Source organism: Sceloporus occidentalis, unplaced genomic scaffold (assembly GCF_023333645.1).
Source record: "Sceloporus occidentalis isolate IW3139 unplaced genomic scaffold, rSceOcc1.0.p SCAF_7, whole genome shotgun sequence".
NCBI classification, from domain to species: domain Eukaryota; kingdom Metazoa; phylum Chordata; class Lepidosauria; order Squamata; family Phrynosomatidae; genus Sceloporus; species Sceloporus occidentalis.
Window position 1 is genome coordinate 72,136,778 of NW_028316987.1, and position 19,240 is coordinate 72,156,017.

Genomic DNA, 19,240 nt, shown 5'->3' on the forward strand with positions numbered 1-19,240 from the left:
TGTGGCCCGGTGAGGCCTTGGGACCGGCCCCAGCCCGGTCCTGCCGCTGATTGTTGGCAACTCGTGCGAGGGGCATGGTGGGGCAATTGTCTATAGAAGCCTCAGAAACATGCATTTATCTTAACATTTTTTTAAAAATCAGCAATTTTTTTTGCGTGTCCTCCATTTCTTAATTAAAAAGTGCCCTCCATTTGAAAATTTTGTCCTACATTTGTCCTGGTTTATTTATTTATTTAATTTTTTTTAAAAATTATTTAATTATTTATTTTTTTGGCTTCAGCCCCCCCCAGTTGTCTGAGGGACAGCAACCCGGCCCCCGGCTCAAAAGGGATGCCTACCCCTGCCCTAAATCAAACCAAACTGTAATGGCGTTTTCTTGGCAAGATTTGTCCAGAGTTTTTTGCCTTCCTGAGACTGAGAGGGGGTGACTTGCCCAAGGTTACCCAACAGGTTTCTGTGGCTGGGCAAGAATTCAAACCCTGGTCTTCAGAGTTGTAGTCCCAATGCTCAAACCACTACACCACACTGGTTGTCACTAATGTTCATTCAAAGAATTCCTAGTAGGTGACTACCCAACCTCTGTTGAAAAGCCTTCAGAGAAAATGTTGCCACCACTAAGGCACTCTGTCCTGTTGTTGACAGACTACTTTACAGTTTGTCTTATAATATTTAATAGTGCAATCTCTTACAACAAAGTAAAAAAAAGGGCTGCTATTTCATAAGACCTTGTGGTGTATGCCTTACTCTGCACAATAGTTGGGCTTCCCATCATTAGAAAATCACACCTTCCCTAACCTGTAACTTTAGACCAACTACCACTCATGTATGGGGGATTGTAGAATATTTAATATCTGGAGGACCCAAAGTCAGGCAAGCCTGTTTTATTAGAGAACAATTAAAAATGGCTGAAGAAAAGTGTTCCTTCTAGTGGTAGGTTGCACCTGCAGTTTTTATTGTGCTTATATCAAAACCTAAAAGCTGCCATCCAGTTTATAAGCATGTTGAGTTTGATGTTTTTAAAATAAATCTGAAATGTTATTATGCATTCCTAAATAAAATGAAAATAGAAGAGTTACACTCCACATTACCCCCTTAAATTCGGTATGCATGTGTGGTGGTCCACCCTTCAAATCAGACTGGTCAAGATTTTACATCTTGCTTTCATAAAAGAAATCTGCACATTCATAGATATTCTGAAAGGATGTACTACACCACCCAGCTGCTGAATATTGAAGTTGAGCAACCAAATTTGTATCTGCCAATATGTCTGCTTATTATCCCATTGTGTAATAGGGAATTTGCAGAGGGTGTTCCTGCATTTCTAGTGAATAAAGGGTACATTCAGGGCATGGAAGAATGTTTGCACATTATCTGAAAATATACAGTTGTATGCCTGGTTGGTTAATTCCAGCTAGAGTAAACCCATTGAATCGATTATTGAATAATGAATAAATGAATAGATAAATCCAATTATTCAATGGCTCTGCTCAAATTGGGATTAAATAGGATCTGCTCCTATTTGTGGAGCTCTGTAAACTAATTGTAAGTAAGTCTGTTGTACACTGGCCAAAAGTCTATGCATGTCAGGGAACTTACACATTTCAGCCATTACTTCAACATTTCAAATATGGAAAGTATTGATTAGACCTTAACAATCATATTTATGTTCCACCATTCCTTCAATAAACTTAAGGTAGCATAAATAGCTTTCCTTCTACCCGCTTTTATTCTCGGGACATCCTTATGCAGTAAATCAGGCTGAGATGGTGACGTAGATCAGTGGACTCTGGCATCTGGATCTCCCAATTCCCAGTTTAATACCTTTTACCATTGTGCCACACTCCACTTGGATGTACACTCAAAATAATGCCGTTTGACACCAATTTAGCTGCCATGGCTCCATCTGACAAAACCTAGTTTTGTGAGGCATCAGCACTCTGGCAGAAAAAGCTTATAAAACTACAAATCCCAGGACTCCATAAGATGGAGCTACAGCACTTAAAGTGTCAAATTGCATTATCTCTACAGTTTAGATGCAGCCTGACTGTGCCAGTTTTGCCAAATATAACAGGACAAGGGAAGAAAACACATAAATAGGTTGGCTCTCTCTTTCTGTGTGTTTCCATTAACTCTTGCAGCTGAGCTCTTGTTTTTCTTGGAGCTGCTTTGTCCAAGGATATTATTCCTCAGTGACTGGTGCCTGCAAGTCTGCAGATGGTTTACTCCCTCGCATCTTCCCATACACTTTTGTACTATAGGGACCACACAGTCAGTTACTTGTTTGCATCCTGAAAATTAAGGCTTCTGTCATGTTCACACTGCAAATTAATGTACAGTAATCACAAGTTGGATGATCAAGTGGTTCACTCCAGCCTTTCAAAGCTTACTGTGTTATGTTGTTCAGGCCTTTTTCCAATTATGGTGACCCTAAGGTAAGCATATCATGGGCTTTTCAAGGCAAGATTTGATCAGAGGAGGTTTGCCTTTGCCTCCCTCTGAGGCTAAGAGAGTATTACTTGCCCAGTGTCACCCAGTGGGTTTCCATGACTAAGAGAGGATTTGAACCTTGATCTCCGGAGTCACAGTCCAACACTCAAACCACTACACCTCACTGGTAGTAGATCTTGAATGATAAATACTGTATACCCAGCAGAATGGAGGAGCATATTTTTAATGATAGCTTGTGGTCTGTGGTCAGTCAATAGGATAATTTTCAAAATGTCAGATCTATGTTTTTGGACTATATGAGCACAAAAAGGTTACTGCTTCCTGGCAATTGGCTATGAATTTAATTGTAACTATTTACGTGCTATAAAATATTTTCTTCCCTGTCTTTCAGTTAAATTTCCAGAGTCTGTGTTAAAGCTTTTAAAAACGCCTCCCTTCGAAACAGCATACCAAAAAATGTGAGATCTAAAATTAAAAGCCTGAGAAAATGAAGATGTCTTTTTCGCTGATGCTGAAATGAAGTGGCAGTCAATGTGGCATAGTGGTTTGACTATGACTCTGAAGACCAGGGTTAGATTCCCAGCTTGGCCATAAAACCCACTGGGTGACCTTGTTCAAGTCACATGCTCTCAGCCTCAGGGGAAGGCAATGACAAACCTCTGTTATATAAATGCTGCCAAGAAAACCCCATGATAGGTTCGCCTTAGGGTCATCATAAATTGAAAATGATCTGAGGCACACAATAACAAACAAAATGAATGAAGTACCCAGAGACAGAGCTCTGAAGATGTTTTCTTCCAGAAAACCCTCACCACCATGGCTAATAAAAATCCTTAAGTTTTATTTGTTCAATTTTTATACCATTGATTAGAAAAAGGAGTGGTGTACAAGACACAATGCACAACACTACAATATAAACAAGGAGAGTTTTTCCCCCTGAAAGCCCAAGGACTTGATGTTTTATTTAGCTGAATCTAAGCCCAGAAACAACACCTGAGTGAAAAACAGCATCTTAAGCAACCCTGCAGGTGAAAATTGTCAGCACCTGTTTCATATCAACCGAGTGGGAATTCCACAAAGTTACTAGTGTTCTGTTCTTCATAGCTGTGAGGCAGAACTAAACATGTAATAATCAGTGCCAAGGGATAGACAATCTTTGGACTAACCTGATCCCTGTCGTTTGAGATGTTATATGTTGTTGTTGTGTGCCTTCAAGTTGCTTCCAACTTGTGGTGACCCTAAGGACAGGTGAAACTATCCCAGGGTATTCTTGGCAAGTTTCTTCAGAGGTGGTTTGCCATTGCCATCCTTTGAGGTTGAGAGACTGTTATATACCAGTAACAAAAGTGCAAACATGGCTTGATAGAATAGTGCAGTTTATGGATATTAACATGCTGTTCAATATATGCCTCAGTCAACAACCTAGCAGCTGTGTCCTCTACCAAGATGGGAACTGATAGACCATTGATACAATGGGACAGAAGCAATTGTGGAGTATTTTCTAAGTCTGAGAATATAATACTGAGAGTATGAGTATTACAAGTCTCCTTCTAACAAGCTAGATGTGACTCAGAATTCCCCTGCTTCAAATGCTATTATAGGAGATTTAGCATGCAGTTAGTGGAGCCTACCACTAGGTGTTACTGTTCTTACAGATATCGAAGAGACAAAGATGCACAGATCTTTACAGCAAAAAAGCAAAATGTTAATGACTGTATTGCAATGGTTAAATAGGTCATATAATTTTTCTTTGCAGGCATTGTACAATTCAGTTAAAACATGATAACAATGATGTAATAAAAATCCACTATGATCACTGACTGCTTCATAAAATTCAGCACAGAATAGATCAAACTGCCTGCTGTCAAGCTGACTCCGACTTAAGGTAGCCCTATGGATGCAGTGTGGTGTAGTGGTTTGAGTGTTGGATTATGACTCTGGAGACTAGGGTTCTTTCGATTCCTAGCGCATCACATACTCTCAGCCTGAGATGGAAATGGCAAACCTCCTCTGAACAAATCTTGCCAAGAAAGCCCCATATAAGGTTTGCCTTAGGATCACCATAAGTTGGAAATGACTTGAAGGCACACTACACACACACACACACACACACACACACACACACACGTCACCTTGTCATCAGCAGTCCTGATCAGGTCTTGGAGACTCATGGCTGTGGATCCCTTGATGGAGTCTTTCCATTTGGAATGCAGTCTTCCTCTTTTCCTTCTGCCTTCCACTGTATCAAGCATCATTGTTTATTCTAGTGAGTCATGTCTTCTCATGATACGACCAAAGTACAACAGCTTCAGTTTACTTATCTTGGCTTCTAAGAAGAAGTCAAGCTTGATTTGTTCTTGGGCCCATTTATTTGTCTTTTTAGCAATCTACAGTATCCACAGACCACTTCTCCAGCAGCATATTCCAAATGAGTTAATTTTCTTCCTATCAGCTTTCTTCACTATCCAGCTTTCACAACCATACATAGAAGCTGGAAACATGATAGCATGAACCATCTTAACTTTAGTATTCAGTGATACATCTTTACACTTCAGGATCTTTTCTAGTTCCTTCATAATTGCCCTTCTAAGTCCTAGTCTACTGATTTCTTGACTGCAGTCTCCATTCTGATTAATGGCTGAGTCAAGAAATAGAAAATCTTGAACTGTTTCAATGTCTTTATCATCTGCTTCAAAGTCTCCATCATCTGTCTTCATCATCTATTTAAATTATGTAAATAATCTGTGGAAGTTATTTTTGTTCTCTTAATGTTCAGTTGTAAACCTGCCTTTGCACTTTTTTCCCAGACTTGCTTCAGTGATTGTTCCAAGACTATGCTATTTTATGCTAATAGACATGGCATAGTAAAATATACCACAAATACAGTGTGTAATGGTGCAATTCAACTTTATGCAATCATCAGTTTATACAGTGATATATGGAATACTGTGTCTGTTTCTGAGCAGTACAATTCAAGCTGAGCTGGAGCGTGTCCAGAAGATGGTGACCAAAGTGATGAAAGGTCTGGAAACCATGCCCTAGGATTAGCCTAGGACAGAGGAGGTTAAGTGGTAACATAACAGACGTGTTTAAATATTTGAAGGGATGCTGTATTGAGAAAGGAGCAAATTTGTTTCCTGCTGCTCCAGAGACTAAGACACGGAACAATGGAGTAAAACTGCAGGAAGAGAGATTCAGGAGGGTAATGGAGGTATAGCTACATCATCAAGACCATTACATTAGTAGAACCATCAGCCTGGCTATGGCACAATGGTCCTGATGCACAACATAATCCTGTTATGAAATTAGAGCACCCCCCCACACACACACACACACAATGGGTTGTCTTGAGTAGTTTCTTGTTGTGGATCATCCCAATTCACTGCCATGTTTGTCTTTCATATCAGTAACATAGCTTTTTCATAATAAAGTTACACATCATAGTCTCTGAAGAAGGATGTCAGCCTATGCTTTTAAGGAAAGGTGTACACTCAGAACTAGTTAATATGGAATTAATATTTATGTTATGACTTTACATTGCACATGACACTATAAATATTTTCCGTTAAGCCTTACCTGCTAGGAAGAGCACACTGCATCTTTGCACTATAAATTGTGAGGCTTTACAAGGCCAAAATAGCCTAACCTTGATGTGTGTGTGCCTGTGCTAGGAAATCCAGAAAATGAAGTACTGGACAGATTGAAAAATGAGGTCTATGATGAAGAAATAGCACAACTGCTTCATGGCATAAAACTTCCCTGTCAGTGTTCACCAGGGTCATGAGACATACACCTTACCAGAACTGGAAAAGGCTTGTCTTTGGATAGGAGCTACTTCTCATGACATTTCCCTATACTATTGCTGAAGTTGCCCACCTGATTTACAACCCATAGAATCACAGAGTTGTAAGGGGCATCAAATATCATTTAGTTCAATCCTCTACCAATGCAAGCCATCTGTTCTATTTCTGCTAGTCATTCAGCATCAGTTTAATAAAACTTTGTTATTTATTCCATGTAAGAATAAATGCCATGCTGGATACAAGACAGATCTATCTATCTATATCTATATCTATATCTATCTATATATATATATATGGTTTTTGAAATGATTCCCACATTACTGGGGTGGCAATAGAACCTGCTCTCTGATTTCTGCTCATTTCCATAACACCTCCCTTCTATGGTCATGATGGAATTTTGTTTCTGAATGTATTACTTTAAATTGAATCAGTGTGCAAACTATCATATCACAAAGTTATGTCAATGTTTACTTCTTACAGGAAGGATGCAAATCTGGCCCATTGAAATGAGCTATTCATAAAGAGTTTCCTGAGGATAATTGCAATATTATATTGTTGTTTAAAAGAAATTGCCAATATTTTGCATTAGCTCTTTAGTTACGTATGCATAAATAACATTTCCTAGCCCAGGACCTCAAGCTCACCTTAATAGTCAGCAGCTACATTGGGTGAAAGAGGTCTGTTCATCTGCTGGTACAAAGAGGATCATATTTCCAGAGTCATCTGCCTCAAACAGATAACCAAATTTCCCATTTTTATCTTGAAGGAATAGATATTAAAGAGGAGTCTGTGTGCCTTTTCATTGGTATTGTTAGCAGACCTCGGTGTGTAGTTCCTTTACTAGGAATATATATCTATGGAAGTGGATGATGAAATGTCCTCTGTATACAATTAAGCGTAGAGTCTGCCTAGCCTTATATCAGAAAGAACCCTCATAATATCATAAAATCAAAAAGAAGTACAGATCAAAGGAAAAATAATAATTTTAGTGGTTACAAGCCTTGCTTAGATTTTATGGTCTTCCTTTGTACATAATTGTTATATTCATCTTTTGTTTTGCTTCCGAATGTCTCCCCTCTGACTGGAAAGCAGCATTTGATGGCTTCTGCTTTGCAAACATGGTATCATTTCTGTTCTGCGACAGCTGGGTAGCTCCCTTAGAAATGGAATGGTGAATCTGAACCAGCTTTTAGTCTGAACTAAAAGGAGCTATCCTTCATTGTCTGGCTGGACCAGACTAAAGGCCTACCTAGTCCAGGAACCATTCCATACTGTACACTTATAGTGCTACGATTACATTTTAACTCCCTGGACTGCATCCTAGGGAATCCTAGGGTTTTAATTTGTAAGTACTAGAATTCTCTGACTTACACCACATAACACACATCCCGACTCCATCACGGCACTCCTCTGGCACTGCGTCTGCACAATGCAGCGTCGAAGGAGCATCACAAACCGCGGCACTGCAGCTATCACACTGTTTGCAGGGCGCAAAAAGGAACTGCTTCTTGTGGCTCCTTTTTGCACCCTGCAAAGGCCAGATCAGGACCACAGTGTGTGGTTGCCGTGGCCCCGATCTGGCTGTAAAAGTAGTGGGAAAGGACTTCATATACCTATGAGAAGCTTAAAAACAGGACATAAGCAAGGATAGTAAATCTACTCTTGATTTTACCACCATCTCTCCCCTAGCTGTTCTGAACTGTACAGGAGGTTTGATGGTGCCAGTCTAGGGGCAAGAGGGTTCCAATGCAACTTGGAGCAATGTAGAGTCGAAGGCTTTCATGGCCGGCATCCATAGTTTTTTGTGGGTTTTTCGGGCAATGTGGCCATGTTCCAGTCAGGAAGAAACTTTTCTGGAACATGGCCACATAGCCCAAAAAAACCACAAAAAACTACAACTTGGAGCAGTTGCAGGATTAGTAGCAAAATCCAAAGTGGATCTGCTGCCCCCTAACAATGGATCAGCTGGCCACCTCTTAACCTGAATGCAACAATACCTTTTTACTCATGTTCTGCAACAACTAATATACAGAAACTTGTTGGCTGTGATACTGGAGATAATGCATAGCTATTTTTTATAATGACAATTTGTTAGTATTAAGGAGTGGTAATATGAGGACTTTCCCCTAAATGTACTTGGTGAATAGTTACCAAGACATCAATGAATTGTTGTTCAGAGGGATCTTGACAGTTTTAGCCAACTCATGATTCCTCTAGCCCCAGGATGTGGACCTCCAGATGTTGCCAGATTGCACCTCTCAACATTTCTGTGGACTGAAGCTCTGCAGCATTTAGACAGTATGATAGATATGAGTTCTTAGGGTATTCATCTGAGAAATCTTTGTTCCCTAGAAAGTGTCAAACCTTTCAGCAAAAGTCAGTAGTAATCATTAATAATTCTATGGATGATGTCTGGAATGTCTGCTATAAATAGGTTCTGGGAAGGATGAAGACTTTACTTAGATAGCCAAAGACAAGGTAGTGTGAGACAGTATTATCTATTCTGTTTTTAATTTAGTTGGCATTGCATTTTTAACACATTGCTACAACTTGATGCTTTGTGGTGGGCCTAAGCTACAAATCAATAAAACAAGCCAATGGATTTAATATTCCACCCTGTTTCCTAAAGTCAAGACAAAAGCACAACGGTTTCCCCATTCATTATTTGAACATTTTCTTCCTAGTGGTATCAAGATCTATACTTGAGCTTCTTCAGAAAATGTTATCTACAATACACAGCCTAAAATCCAGCTCAGGTTTGGAGTAATGGTATTTTATCCACCCCACAAAATCTTTCCTCCTTATTCCAGAGAGATAAAAGCAAAGGAAAGACTGGGCTACAATAATCCTGATCAATAGAAAGTGTGCTACTTGTAGTTTGTAAAGTGGATACACACCAGGCTTCATCCATTTGTGGATTAGATTATTTATGAGTGGGAGCTGCAAGAGGAATAACTGTGTTGCATTATGGAATGCTTCTGTTTCAGACAGCCATGCACTCACTAGGCTTTGTACATCCACTTCCCCTTAATTTTAATTTTTAAGCATTATACTTTTACAGCTCACAAGTATTCCTCTTACAGTCTTCAAATACATATCCCTCTTGTATGTTAGTAGTGCTGTTTTGGCTATATACGGATTCACATGCACATCTGGATGCTGCCAATAGAGGGAATTACGGTGTCTCCAAGTGAGGAACGCATATTTCATCTACAGAAATCTTAGGGCAAAACAAGACAATGGCCTGGATCCTAATGGTTAGGATCTAGAGACTTGATCAAGATTGGGAACAGATTGCATGGCAGTGGACTAAACCTTACACCAAAGAACAAGTGAAAATCATTTGTACTAAAGATGTTCTTCACCCAGAGAGGAATACGGACTTACTCACCAAAGGGCCCCGGGGACCTTGTAATATTCATTTTCCCCTTTCTTCCACTGCTTTTCTTTTCAATGACCATTACATTTAAATAATTAAACTGGACAGGACTGAATAAAGCTTCCGTATCTGTGTGATCCAGCAAATTATTCCCTCTTCAGTTTTTTTTAAATATCACATATAATTGACTATATGAAGATAAAACTTCTAATTTATTTTTCTTTTAGGCATCCATTATCAAGCCATGCTTTATAATTTCCAAAGCCATAATTTTTGATTTAGCAGCATTGTTAATGTCACACATTGATCATTCATTAATATAAAATGGTTTGAGATGAAAAGCCATGCATACTCCCATCCGTATGTGAATGATATGATTAAACAGCATTTCTAGCATTGTAACTGAGTGTAGCATTGATATTTCATTAACTTCCATAATGGTATTTGTTCACTCCTTGTGCAAATAACTGTTGGTTATTCACAACTAGAGTAACCAATCAATTGAATCAATTGTGGAATGGTGAGCCAACACATAAGTCAATCACATTGATTCAATGGGTTTACTCTAGTAGTGACTAAGGCTGCATCTACACTGCCGAATTAATGCAGCTTGACACTACTTTAAATGCCATGGTTCAGTGCTGTGAAATTCAGGGACTTGTAGTTTTGTGACACACAGTGGGCCCTTCCATTAGGCAGGGGACCCATTTCAGATTTCCACCCCACCTCGCATAAGTGGAATTCCATCTATGCTCGATCCCCATTCAAAAGAATAGGGCTCGTACCTGTGGTGCTGCATGGTGCAGAGCATGCGCCATGGGTGTGTGCCATTACCCCTTATGGGGCATGCCAAGCCTTCTTTCGGCACAGCTTTCATATGCTGAAAGCTGCGTAAGTCAACCCTGTATGATGCTGGCACACTGTATTTAGCCTTCTCTGCCAGAGAGCTCTGGTACCACACCAAATGACAAATTCCAGGATTCCATAGCATTGAGCCATAGGAATTGTTAAACTGCATTAATTCAGTTTGGTAGGCAGACCTGACAGCCTCACCCAGTAAATTCCAAGGCTCAGTGCTTATTAAGACATCAATCTTCCTAGTTTCAGTCCAATGTGCTGCTGCACTAACTCATTGGCCACATCTATAGAGCACTAGGTTGCAAAGGTTGACTAGCAGCTGCTCTCCATGGTTCTAGAAAGGAATCTTTCCAATAACACACCATGAACTTGCATGTTGGACCTTCTGCATACATATCAGTTGCTCCAGCACTGAACCACAGCCCTGGTCACTGAATCAAAGCAGCTTGTAATGCCCAAATCTCACCTACACCTTCCAGCCTCTGATGATCAAGGTATTGGTGGCAAAACCAGCTACTTGACAAGCCCAGTCTTACTCTTGAAAATGCAGAAAGACAAATGATGCTGCCAGATGGGAAGGATTATCAGAGCCTCAAAACTCTTTAATACTCAGGGTGTCATTAGGAACCATGTCAGGGTTTATGGATTTTAATATTAGCTTCAGAGAGGCCCCAGTTTGCCATGGGGAGCAGGAACAGGTGCAGATGTCTGACAGATACCACTATGCCATGCTGGCTCTCAGGGGGGACTGGACAGGTATAAAAAGACAAAATTGGTCTAAGGGTTTTAGGGCTTGGGCTTGGTGTCAGGAGCTGCACTTTTGGGCTCAAGGGCCACATTTGGCCAATTGCCTGCACTTTTGCCCACCCCTGTATTAATGGACAGGTCTTGGAACCAATTCTGTGTTCTCACCTTTTGCAATCTTCCTTCCTTCAAGACAAAGTGTTCATCCAATTCTTTGTCTTGTCTATCTATCCCCCAATAAAATCTCACTTTTTGAGCCGCTGTGCTAAACAATTGCTCCAATTCAAGCTAGATTCAACAGCAAAAACAAAACAAAATTTAGCATTTGTACTTCTGAGTATTTGCCTGCTCCCCCCCCCCCCCCCCACACACACTTTCATATCAACTCAGCCAGTGGCAAATTCCTTCTGGGGTTCTTGCATTTGCAAATGAATGCATGAGACCTTCAGTTAAATTGTACCTCATCAAAGAAACATTTCCAGTAATTGAAATTATACCTAATAGCTTCTTTGGATGAAAAAAGAAAGTTAATATAATTGAGCAAAGCTACAGACTGCAGATTTCTGCCTCCATGGATTCTGCATGTAGATTATCATGACAGCTTTGTTCATAGCTGTCTCATCTGCTGTTCCACTTTCCTGTCTTTTGAGAGGTCAGTCCAAGATAAAGGAAATTAGTTTATTCATTCCCAACAAGAAAAACCACTTCGTTATGAATTAGAAGTCACTGTCAAGTAGTCTACTCAAAAGTAGTTGCCAATAAAAGTGGCCAACAGCCAACAGGGTCACTGTTGTCTGTGGGTGCTAGAAGCCGTAGACTAGCACACGGTGGTGTAGCTGAGGGAGGAGGAGGAATTGCTTCTCTAAATGAGAAGTCTGCCTCCCACAATGTAATCTACCTCCAATCCCCAAAATTAATAGCACTGCAGAAAGTGAGACATTGAAAATAAGTCACACTTAGAACTGTTACATTTGCTATGTTTACATTCCCTTGGTAACTTCTGTTGTTGCTGTGTGTCTTCAAGCTGTTCCCAACATTTGGCGACACTGAGGCAAACCTATCATGAGGTTTTCTTGGCAAGAGTTGTTCAGAAAAGGTTTGCCATTGCCTTCCTCTGAGGCTGAGAGAATATGACTTGCCCAAGGTCATCCAGTGGGTTTCATGGCTGAACTGGGAATCAAACCCTGGTCCAACATTCGAACCACTATGCCATGCTGACTCTCTCTTGGTAACTTTGCCTACCCCCTTTCTTTAGATGCCAGAATTCTATTTCTAAATGGTCAGCAAAGTTTTAACTTCCTGCAATGCTAAAAATTTGGGGAGAGAAGAAAAATTTCATTGGGATGGGCAGAATTCTTATTGGGGAGGAAATGTCCTCACTTTGCCTCCTCTCCTCATAGACACATCATTGAGTACTAGGTAGGCAAAGGTTATGTTCAAGGCAATTCCAGATGTTACACCACAAGTCCCATCATTTCCACAAAGAGTGGTCAGTGGTTTTGAGTTCCTCTTGAACAGAAGAGAGCATGTGCCTCTTTGCATGTGGGTGGTTGTTTCAGAAGGGCAAAGTTGAACAACCAATCCTGTGGTTATGTAAACAGAGTCAGTCACACAATTCTCTGGATGATATATCCATGTCTCTTTATTTACAAACCTTATTCCCATTTTAAAAAAAGCCCAGATGACCATGGCATGCAGGAAACATTTTAAAGGAACCAAAGCAGGTGCTCCATTTTTGGTTTGGCTTTTAAATGAGACTGAGGACATTAATTAATTAAGCCATGGAAATGACAATTTTACAGCAGGGTTTAATCAGAGTCGTCCTTTTAAAAAGGTTTACTGATTCTGACAGCAAAGTAGCAATTTCTTTGCATCTCTTGATTTGGGATGCATTTAAGAGAATTTTCTCATGATCAGGTAACATGTTTGTGCTATTTAAAAAACAGAAACAATGAGATGAAATCAAACACACCACCTGCATTGAGACAATGTAAAAGTTATCTAGGCTTGTTCCTTTGATTAATCCAGTAAATTTTGGAACATTGACTTGAGAGACCTTTACAAATCGTCATCATTCAGGAGGCAGTATATACTGATTATCCCAGCTCCATTTTATGATTTCCTATGTGATGTTCCATGAGATGAGGCAGGTCCAGCCCTACCATTAGGCAGACTCAAATGGATGCATCCTGCAACATATTTTGTATGTGTGTTGTGTAAAGGCAGCAAAATACTTGTTATGATTGTATTTCTTTTACTGTTAGTCAGTGGAGGAAGTATTTAAGGGATTTTCTGACTCATGGATAAAAAGGTTTTGGGTATTACGTTTTTTGACTTGAAAGAGTGTAAGGCCCATGTGCCTCAGGCAGCCAAATGCCTGGGGCTAGCTTAGAGGCCTACACTGCATCCTGTCCTCACTCTGATACCCACAACTTTTTAAAATTAAAATTGATCATTAATAGCAAAGTTGTCTTCGTCATCATCATCTAATTAAACAATTAAACAATTAAATAAAGTATACAATCACAATGCCACTCCTGCAATAATACAAATAAGGCAGACATTTCCAAAATAATCATCAAAAGATTTTACAAGAAGCCTCCTTTTATTTATTTCACAGTGATTCTTAAACAGGCCTATTATCTTGGTATACCTTTTCATTGCAATGTTGAGGAGGGGAGCAAGAGAAATGGCAGACAACTCATTCCACCATATTTCAGCACAATTGTGTATGCATGTTTACTCAGAAGTAAGATTGGCTGAATTCAACATGGTTTGTTGTGGAGGAAGTGTGTTTGGTACTGCAGTCATAATGATTTGGTTGAAGGCATGTGAATTATCTGATGAAAGATATTAATAGAAGAGGTGGCGTTTTTAAAAATATAAAAATCCAAATAAAATGGCAGAAAATTAAAAATAAAATCCAGCTCACATCTAGTTAGTGCAACATCCAGTGTATACATCATAACCATGAAAGAAAACAGCTGTTGACCTGGAGGCACTTTATCAGTAGTACAAAACATTCATGACATCATCTGGCAGATGACTAAACTTGACATAGTAGTACAATAAAGTTTAAAATGGAAGAGTGGCACAGCACTCCTCCAAATACATTGCAGAGACATTATTCATACATGAATATAGTCAGATGATTAGCAATTTCAAATAGACAATAATATTACATTTAGATTTGACAGCATCAAATACCAGGTGGCAATACACTTAGATTTTGTGCAGAGAGGCTGGGAAGGGAGTAACAGTTGAACAGTCTAACAATACACTGTCACAAAAATTTGAAATGTTGTGTCAGGGACAGTTCCAAACCCTTCCATAGTTTGGGAAAGCTACTTTCAAAAATGATATCAGAGATGGGGGATTCTGGGCACTGTGGTCCAAATGGAAACTTTTCCAAACTCTTTTTAGAGCTATTGTGTAAGCACTACAGCTGTCAAGTGTAATAACACAATATCTGAATGCAAACTTCTCCTCATAACACCCACCCACCTACCTCTACCTCTTTCAGAAGAACTGGAAAGCAAAACAAAAGAGCATCCAAATGTACAACAGGCTGAAACAGTTTTTGGTGTTCAAATGACACAAATAATGCAACACATTTTAAAATAATGACTGCAAAATGCCTGTCACTGTGGCATAATGGAGCATTCTGAGCATGGGCATCTTGCAAAGATCCCTCTAGGGATGGAGTGTGTCCTTCTATGTTGTCCTATACACAAATGCACATTGCACATGTATTTCTTAAAAAATTAAGTACATTTTAGGATCAACTGATTCCAGGGTTGAAATTAGGGTTCCTAAACCACAGGGATTAAACCCTCTTCTAAGGGTGGTAGCACTGCCTTAAAAAGTGTGTCAATATATATGTTCTTCCTTTATTAGCCTACATCTGGACTGCAGAAATAATCCAGTTTGACACTACTTTAACTGCCATGGCTCAATGCTATGGAACTGTGGGATTTGGAGGGGCACCTGAGAAGGCTGAATATCTCATAAAACTACAAATTCCAAAATTCCATAGCACTGAGCCATGGTAGTTAAAGCTGTTTCAAACTGCTTGATTTCTGCAGTGCAGACAAAGTCTTGGTGGCTGACATCCTGTTAGTTACAATATTGTAAGTTTTGCTTTACAACAGCATAACTGTTTCCTAGCCAAATTTGTAATCATGGTACCAAAGCCATAGATACAAATGCCACTTAATCTCACCCTCTCACCCCAAAAAGGCCAGTTGAGAGCCAGCATAGTGGTTTGGGTACTGGACAATGACTCTGGATACCAGGGTTCCATTCTCAGCTTGGCCATGAAACCAACTGGTTGAATTTGGGCAAGTCGCATGCTCTCAGCCTCAGGGGAAGGCAAAGCAAACCCTCTTTGATCAACTGCAAAACTCCATTGCTCAGGATGGCTGACTGGCTTTTAAGATGGGTTTCAGAGATTGGATCAGACAGTGAAGTGTAACTACAACTCTGATGCAGGATCTCAGCTGGTGTTTTTTTTTTATTATTTAAATAGCCTACTCTATGCAGCCATGGTTGATGCTTAATGCTAGTTACAGCTGTCCCTTGTAACATTGTAAACAACATCAGTGCCACCCTGTGTGACACTTGTTGTTGCTGTATGCCTTCAAGTCATTTCTGATTTATGGTGAATCTAAGGAAAACCTATTAAGGGGTTTTTTTTGTTTTATTTTTGCATGTTTCTTCAGAGAGATTTAACAGAAGAAATTGGGGAATCCATCCATCCTCCTTTCATTAATGGTTGGTAGGCTGAATTTTTGCTTGGTGGACAACAGTAAGTCCAATTTGTGAAAATCAGAAAATAATATCCACATCTGAAAATTATTACACCCATGTCTCTTTTTTCCACCTCCCATAGATCCACTCAGTCCAGAAAGTTATTATGCAAGTCTGGCAGATATTTCCCTTGTTAGATTAATAGAACTCCATAAATTTTCTGGAAATGGTGCCCAAGGGGCATATCACCATTTTTATCTGAATGCATTATGTAAGTTAATCTCTCTTGCCTCCTGTTAATAGAAGAAAATTTAATCAAGGCTTGTTAATAATTTAATTGTAATAGGTATTTTGATGAAAAGAACATTAAGAACTTAAATTTAAGAGGCAGATATGACCCCCCTTAAAGCATAGCTACTTAAATATATATGTTGCTCCATAAAGGTACAAGATGGAGCCTTACTGTGGTCAGAGGGCATTTTTTAATTTTTGTTGCTTAGAAAACTGCTTTCACAAGTGATGGTTTTGAAATATGGCTTGGATCCAGGCTATCTGGAGGATCATATTGTCCAACATGAGACTACCCATGCTTTTGAATTCTTCAGGGGAAGCCCTTGTCTTATCATCCCTGGAGGTCCATTTGAAGGAGATGCACCAATGGCTACTTCGAGCTCTGAAAGTCCCTTCCAAGAACCTCCTACTACCTCCTACTTGCCTACTACTACTACAGGCAAAATCTTTTTACATAAATGGTTCTGTAGCAACTGACCAACAAAAAGCTAAGAGACTTTTAATAGAGATTATGTGCTTTTAAACTAGCTTTTAATTTAATTTTGTTTTAATACAGTATGATCATTACTGAGTTTGCCAAAACCCAAGATCTAGGGACAATCATTTGTAATATTACAGATAGAGAATTGCCTTTGCCTTCATTTCATACTGAGAGAGTATGACTTGCCCAGGGTCACCCAGTGGTTTTCCATATTTGAGTGGGCATTTGAATCCTGGTTTCCAGAATCATAGTCCAATGTTTAAACCATTACACCATGCTGGCTCTCTTACTGAATGTCTAACCCAGTATAATTCTTTGCAGACTAGCCAAAATGTTGCAGTCATACCATAGCATACAAATACAGGAACCTTTCTACCATCTTAAACGGCATAAATGAAACAGTAAATATATATACAAATCTCTCTCTGGCTTTACTTCGTGAACAAAGATTCAGGAAGGAGGCATCCCGCGCTTTCTACAAGCACGTTGATGACTAAAAAGGCCAATCCGAGATAAACAAGTCCGGTTACAGAAAGCACAGCAGAATGTCTCCTTGGGTGATGTTTCCAAGTTGTGGTTCTTTCTGTGTTGTTGTTTCTCTTCGAGACTCGTTCAGCGTGAGCTTTCAAAAAAGGCTGCAGCATCGTGGATAGTGCGTCTCCATGCCTCCCGATGCGAGGCCAGGGCAGACCATTGTTGGTGATCAATTTGGCCAAGCCTGAGGTGTTGTTTCAGGGAGTCCTTGTATCTCTTCTTTGGGGCGCCCCTCTTACGCTGATCCATGGCGAGTTCACAGTAGAATACTATTTTTGGGAGGCGATGGTCCTTTATCCTAGAAATGTGTCCTGCCCAATGCAGCTGCATCCTCAATAACATGGCCTCAATGCTGGTGATCCCTGCTTGCTCAAGGACAGCAACATTCGTCACATAGTCAGTCCAGTGTATATTTAGCATTATGTGTAAACAGCGCTGATGAAAGCGTTCGAGGAGTTGTAGGTGTTGGCGATAGGTGACCCATGTTTCAGACCCATAAAGGAGATTAGATAGTACAATGGCTCTATACACATTGATTTTTGTGCTTCACCTCAAGTGTGCGTTACTCCAGACTCTTTTGTGGAGCCTTCTGAATACACTATAGGCCTTTGCTAGTCTGTGATCCATCTCTTTATCAATCTTGGCATCTGAGGAGATTATGCTTCCCAGGTAGGTGAACTGTTGAATGGACTTAAGCACAGATTTGCCTACAGTGATGTGGGAATGGTAGTGTTCTTCCTGTTTTTCATCATACAATTATAACAACTAGCAAGCAACACCCTTCCATCATTGACAGCCACCTTCCTGAGGTTGTGCTTTGTTATCTACAGAGAACTTTGTTATCTACAGAGGACATTATGAGTTTTGAAGACTTTGTCTATGTAAAAAAAAAGGCAGATATCAAGAATCTAATATCACAGACATCACAAAAAGAGAGAGACCACCATCTTTAAGTGCAAAATATTTCAGAATTATAATAGCACAAATTAATGCTCACAAGCTGACATTTGATCAAATCCAACATCAAGCCACAAGGGAGTACACACATTCTCTATCTCTGGAACAAAGAAAGAAGGAAAAAAATGTCACTGTGATTCATTTGTAATCAAATTGTGTAACATACATAAAACTAGCTACAGCTGGCATTTATCTGCTTTTCAGCCTAAAGGGGGAAGTGGTGAGGGAGGTACTGAAAGCCCAAATGGGAAAAAAATGAGTTGGCATCAGTTGAATGATGAAAGAAAAACAAGCCATGACCTTTCACTTTTGTCTCATTTTAAAAACCCTGATTGATTCTCTAACATTTGGTAATTAATAAAGCATAATTTAATTTTGTCTGGTTTGAGCACTTCAATTTAAATGATTTATTTTTCTTTCCTTTTTCATTTTAAAGGAGAAAAGCCATTTTTGTTTTATAGGACTGCCCAACAACAGGGGTGGGAATTGATGTTCAGATATTGCTGAGCTGCAGCTCACAGTGTTCCCCACCATTGGCTATTTTGGAGTTGCAGACCAAAATATCTGAAAGGCTTCACAATTCCCACACTTTCTCTACACTATACACAATGTGGAAAAGAAGGGGCTCTCCGGATTTTGTTGGACTTCAGCTCCATCAGCTGGAACCAGTCCACTAATCTAATGTTCCCCATTCCTGTTTTGCATATGGCAGACTCCGTTTGTGCAAGAACATCAGTTCTAAATTGGTATCTTTCACATCAGATCTATCTATCTATCTATCTATCTATCTATCTATCTATCTATCTATCCATCCATCCATCCATCTATCTATCATCTAATATTTATTGACATATAAATGTGTAAAGTGTTGATTGTCTACCCATGGTTTTTGAAAACCTGAGTTCCAGAAAACCCTGTTGGAGCCATAGCTATCAGGTACATAATAAAATGTACACAATACACGTACTTTTGGGTATTTTCTAAGAAATAAGTGCT

At 39.6% G+C, this 19,240-nt stretch overlaps 1 protein-coding gene across 1 annotated transcript in view; it reads right to left on the reverse strand.

The window, feature by feature from the left end:
* Window positions 1-15,932: 15,932 nt before the first annotated feature.
* ST8SIA6 (ST8 alpha-N-acetyl-neuraminide alpha-2,8-sialyltransferase 6) overlaps window positions 15,933-19,240 on the reverse strand; it is a 62,285-nt gene continuing 58,977 nt past the window's right edge. Inside the window, exon 9 of the mRNA XM_089533314.1 lies at window positions 15,933-18,344. The gene's annotated coding sequence lies outside the window, so the exon portion shown is untranslated. The remainder of the gene's footprint in view (window positions 18,345-19,240) is intronic.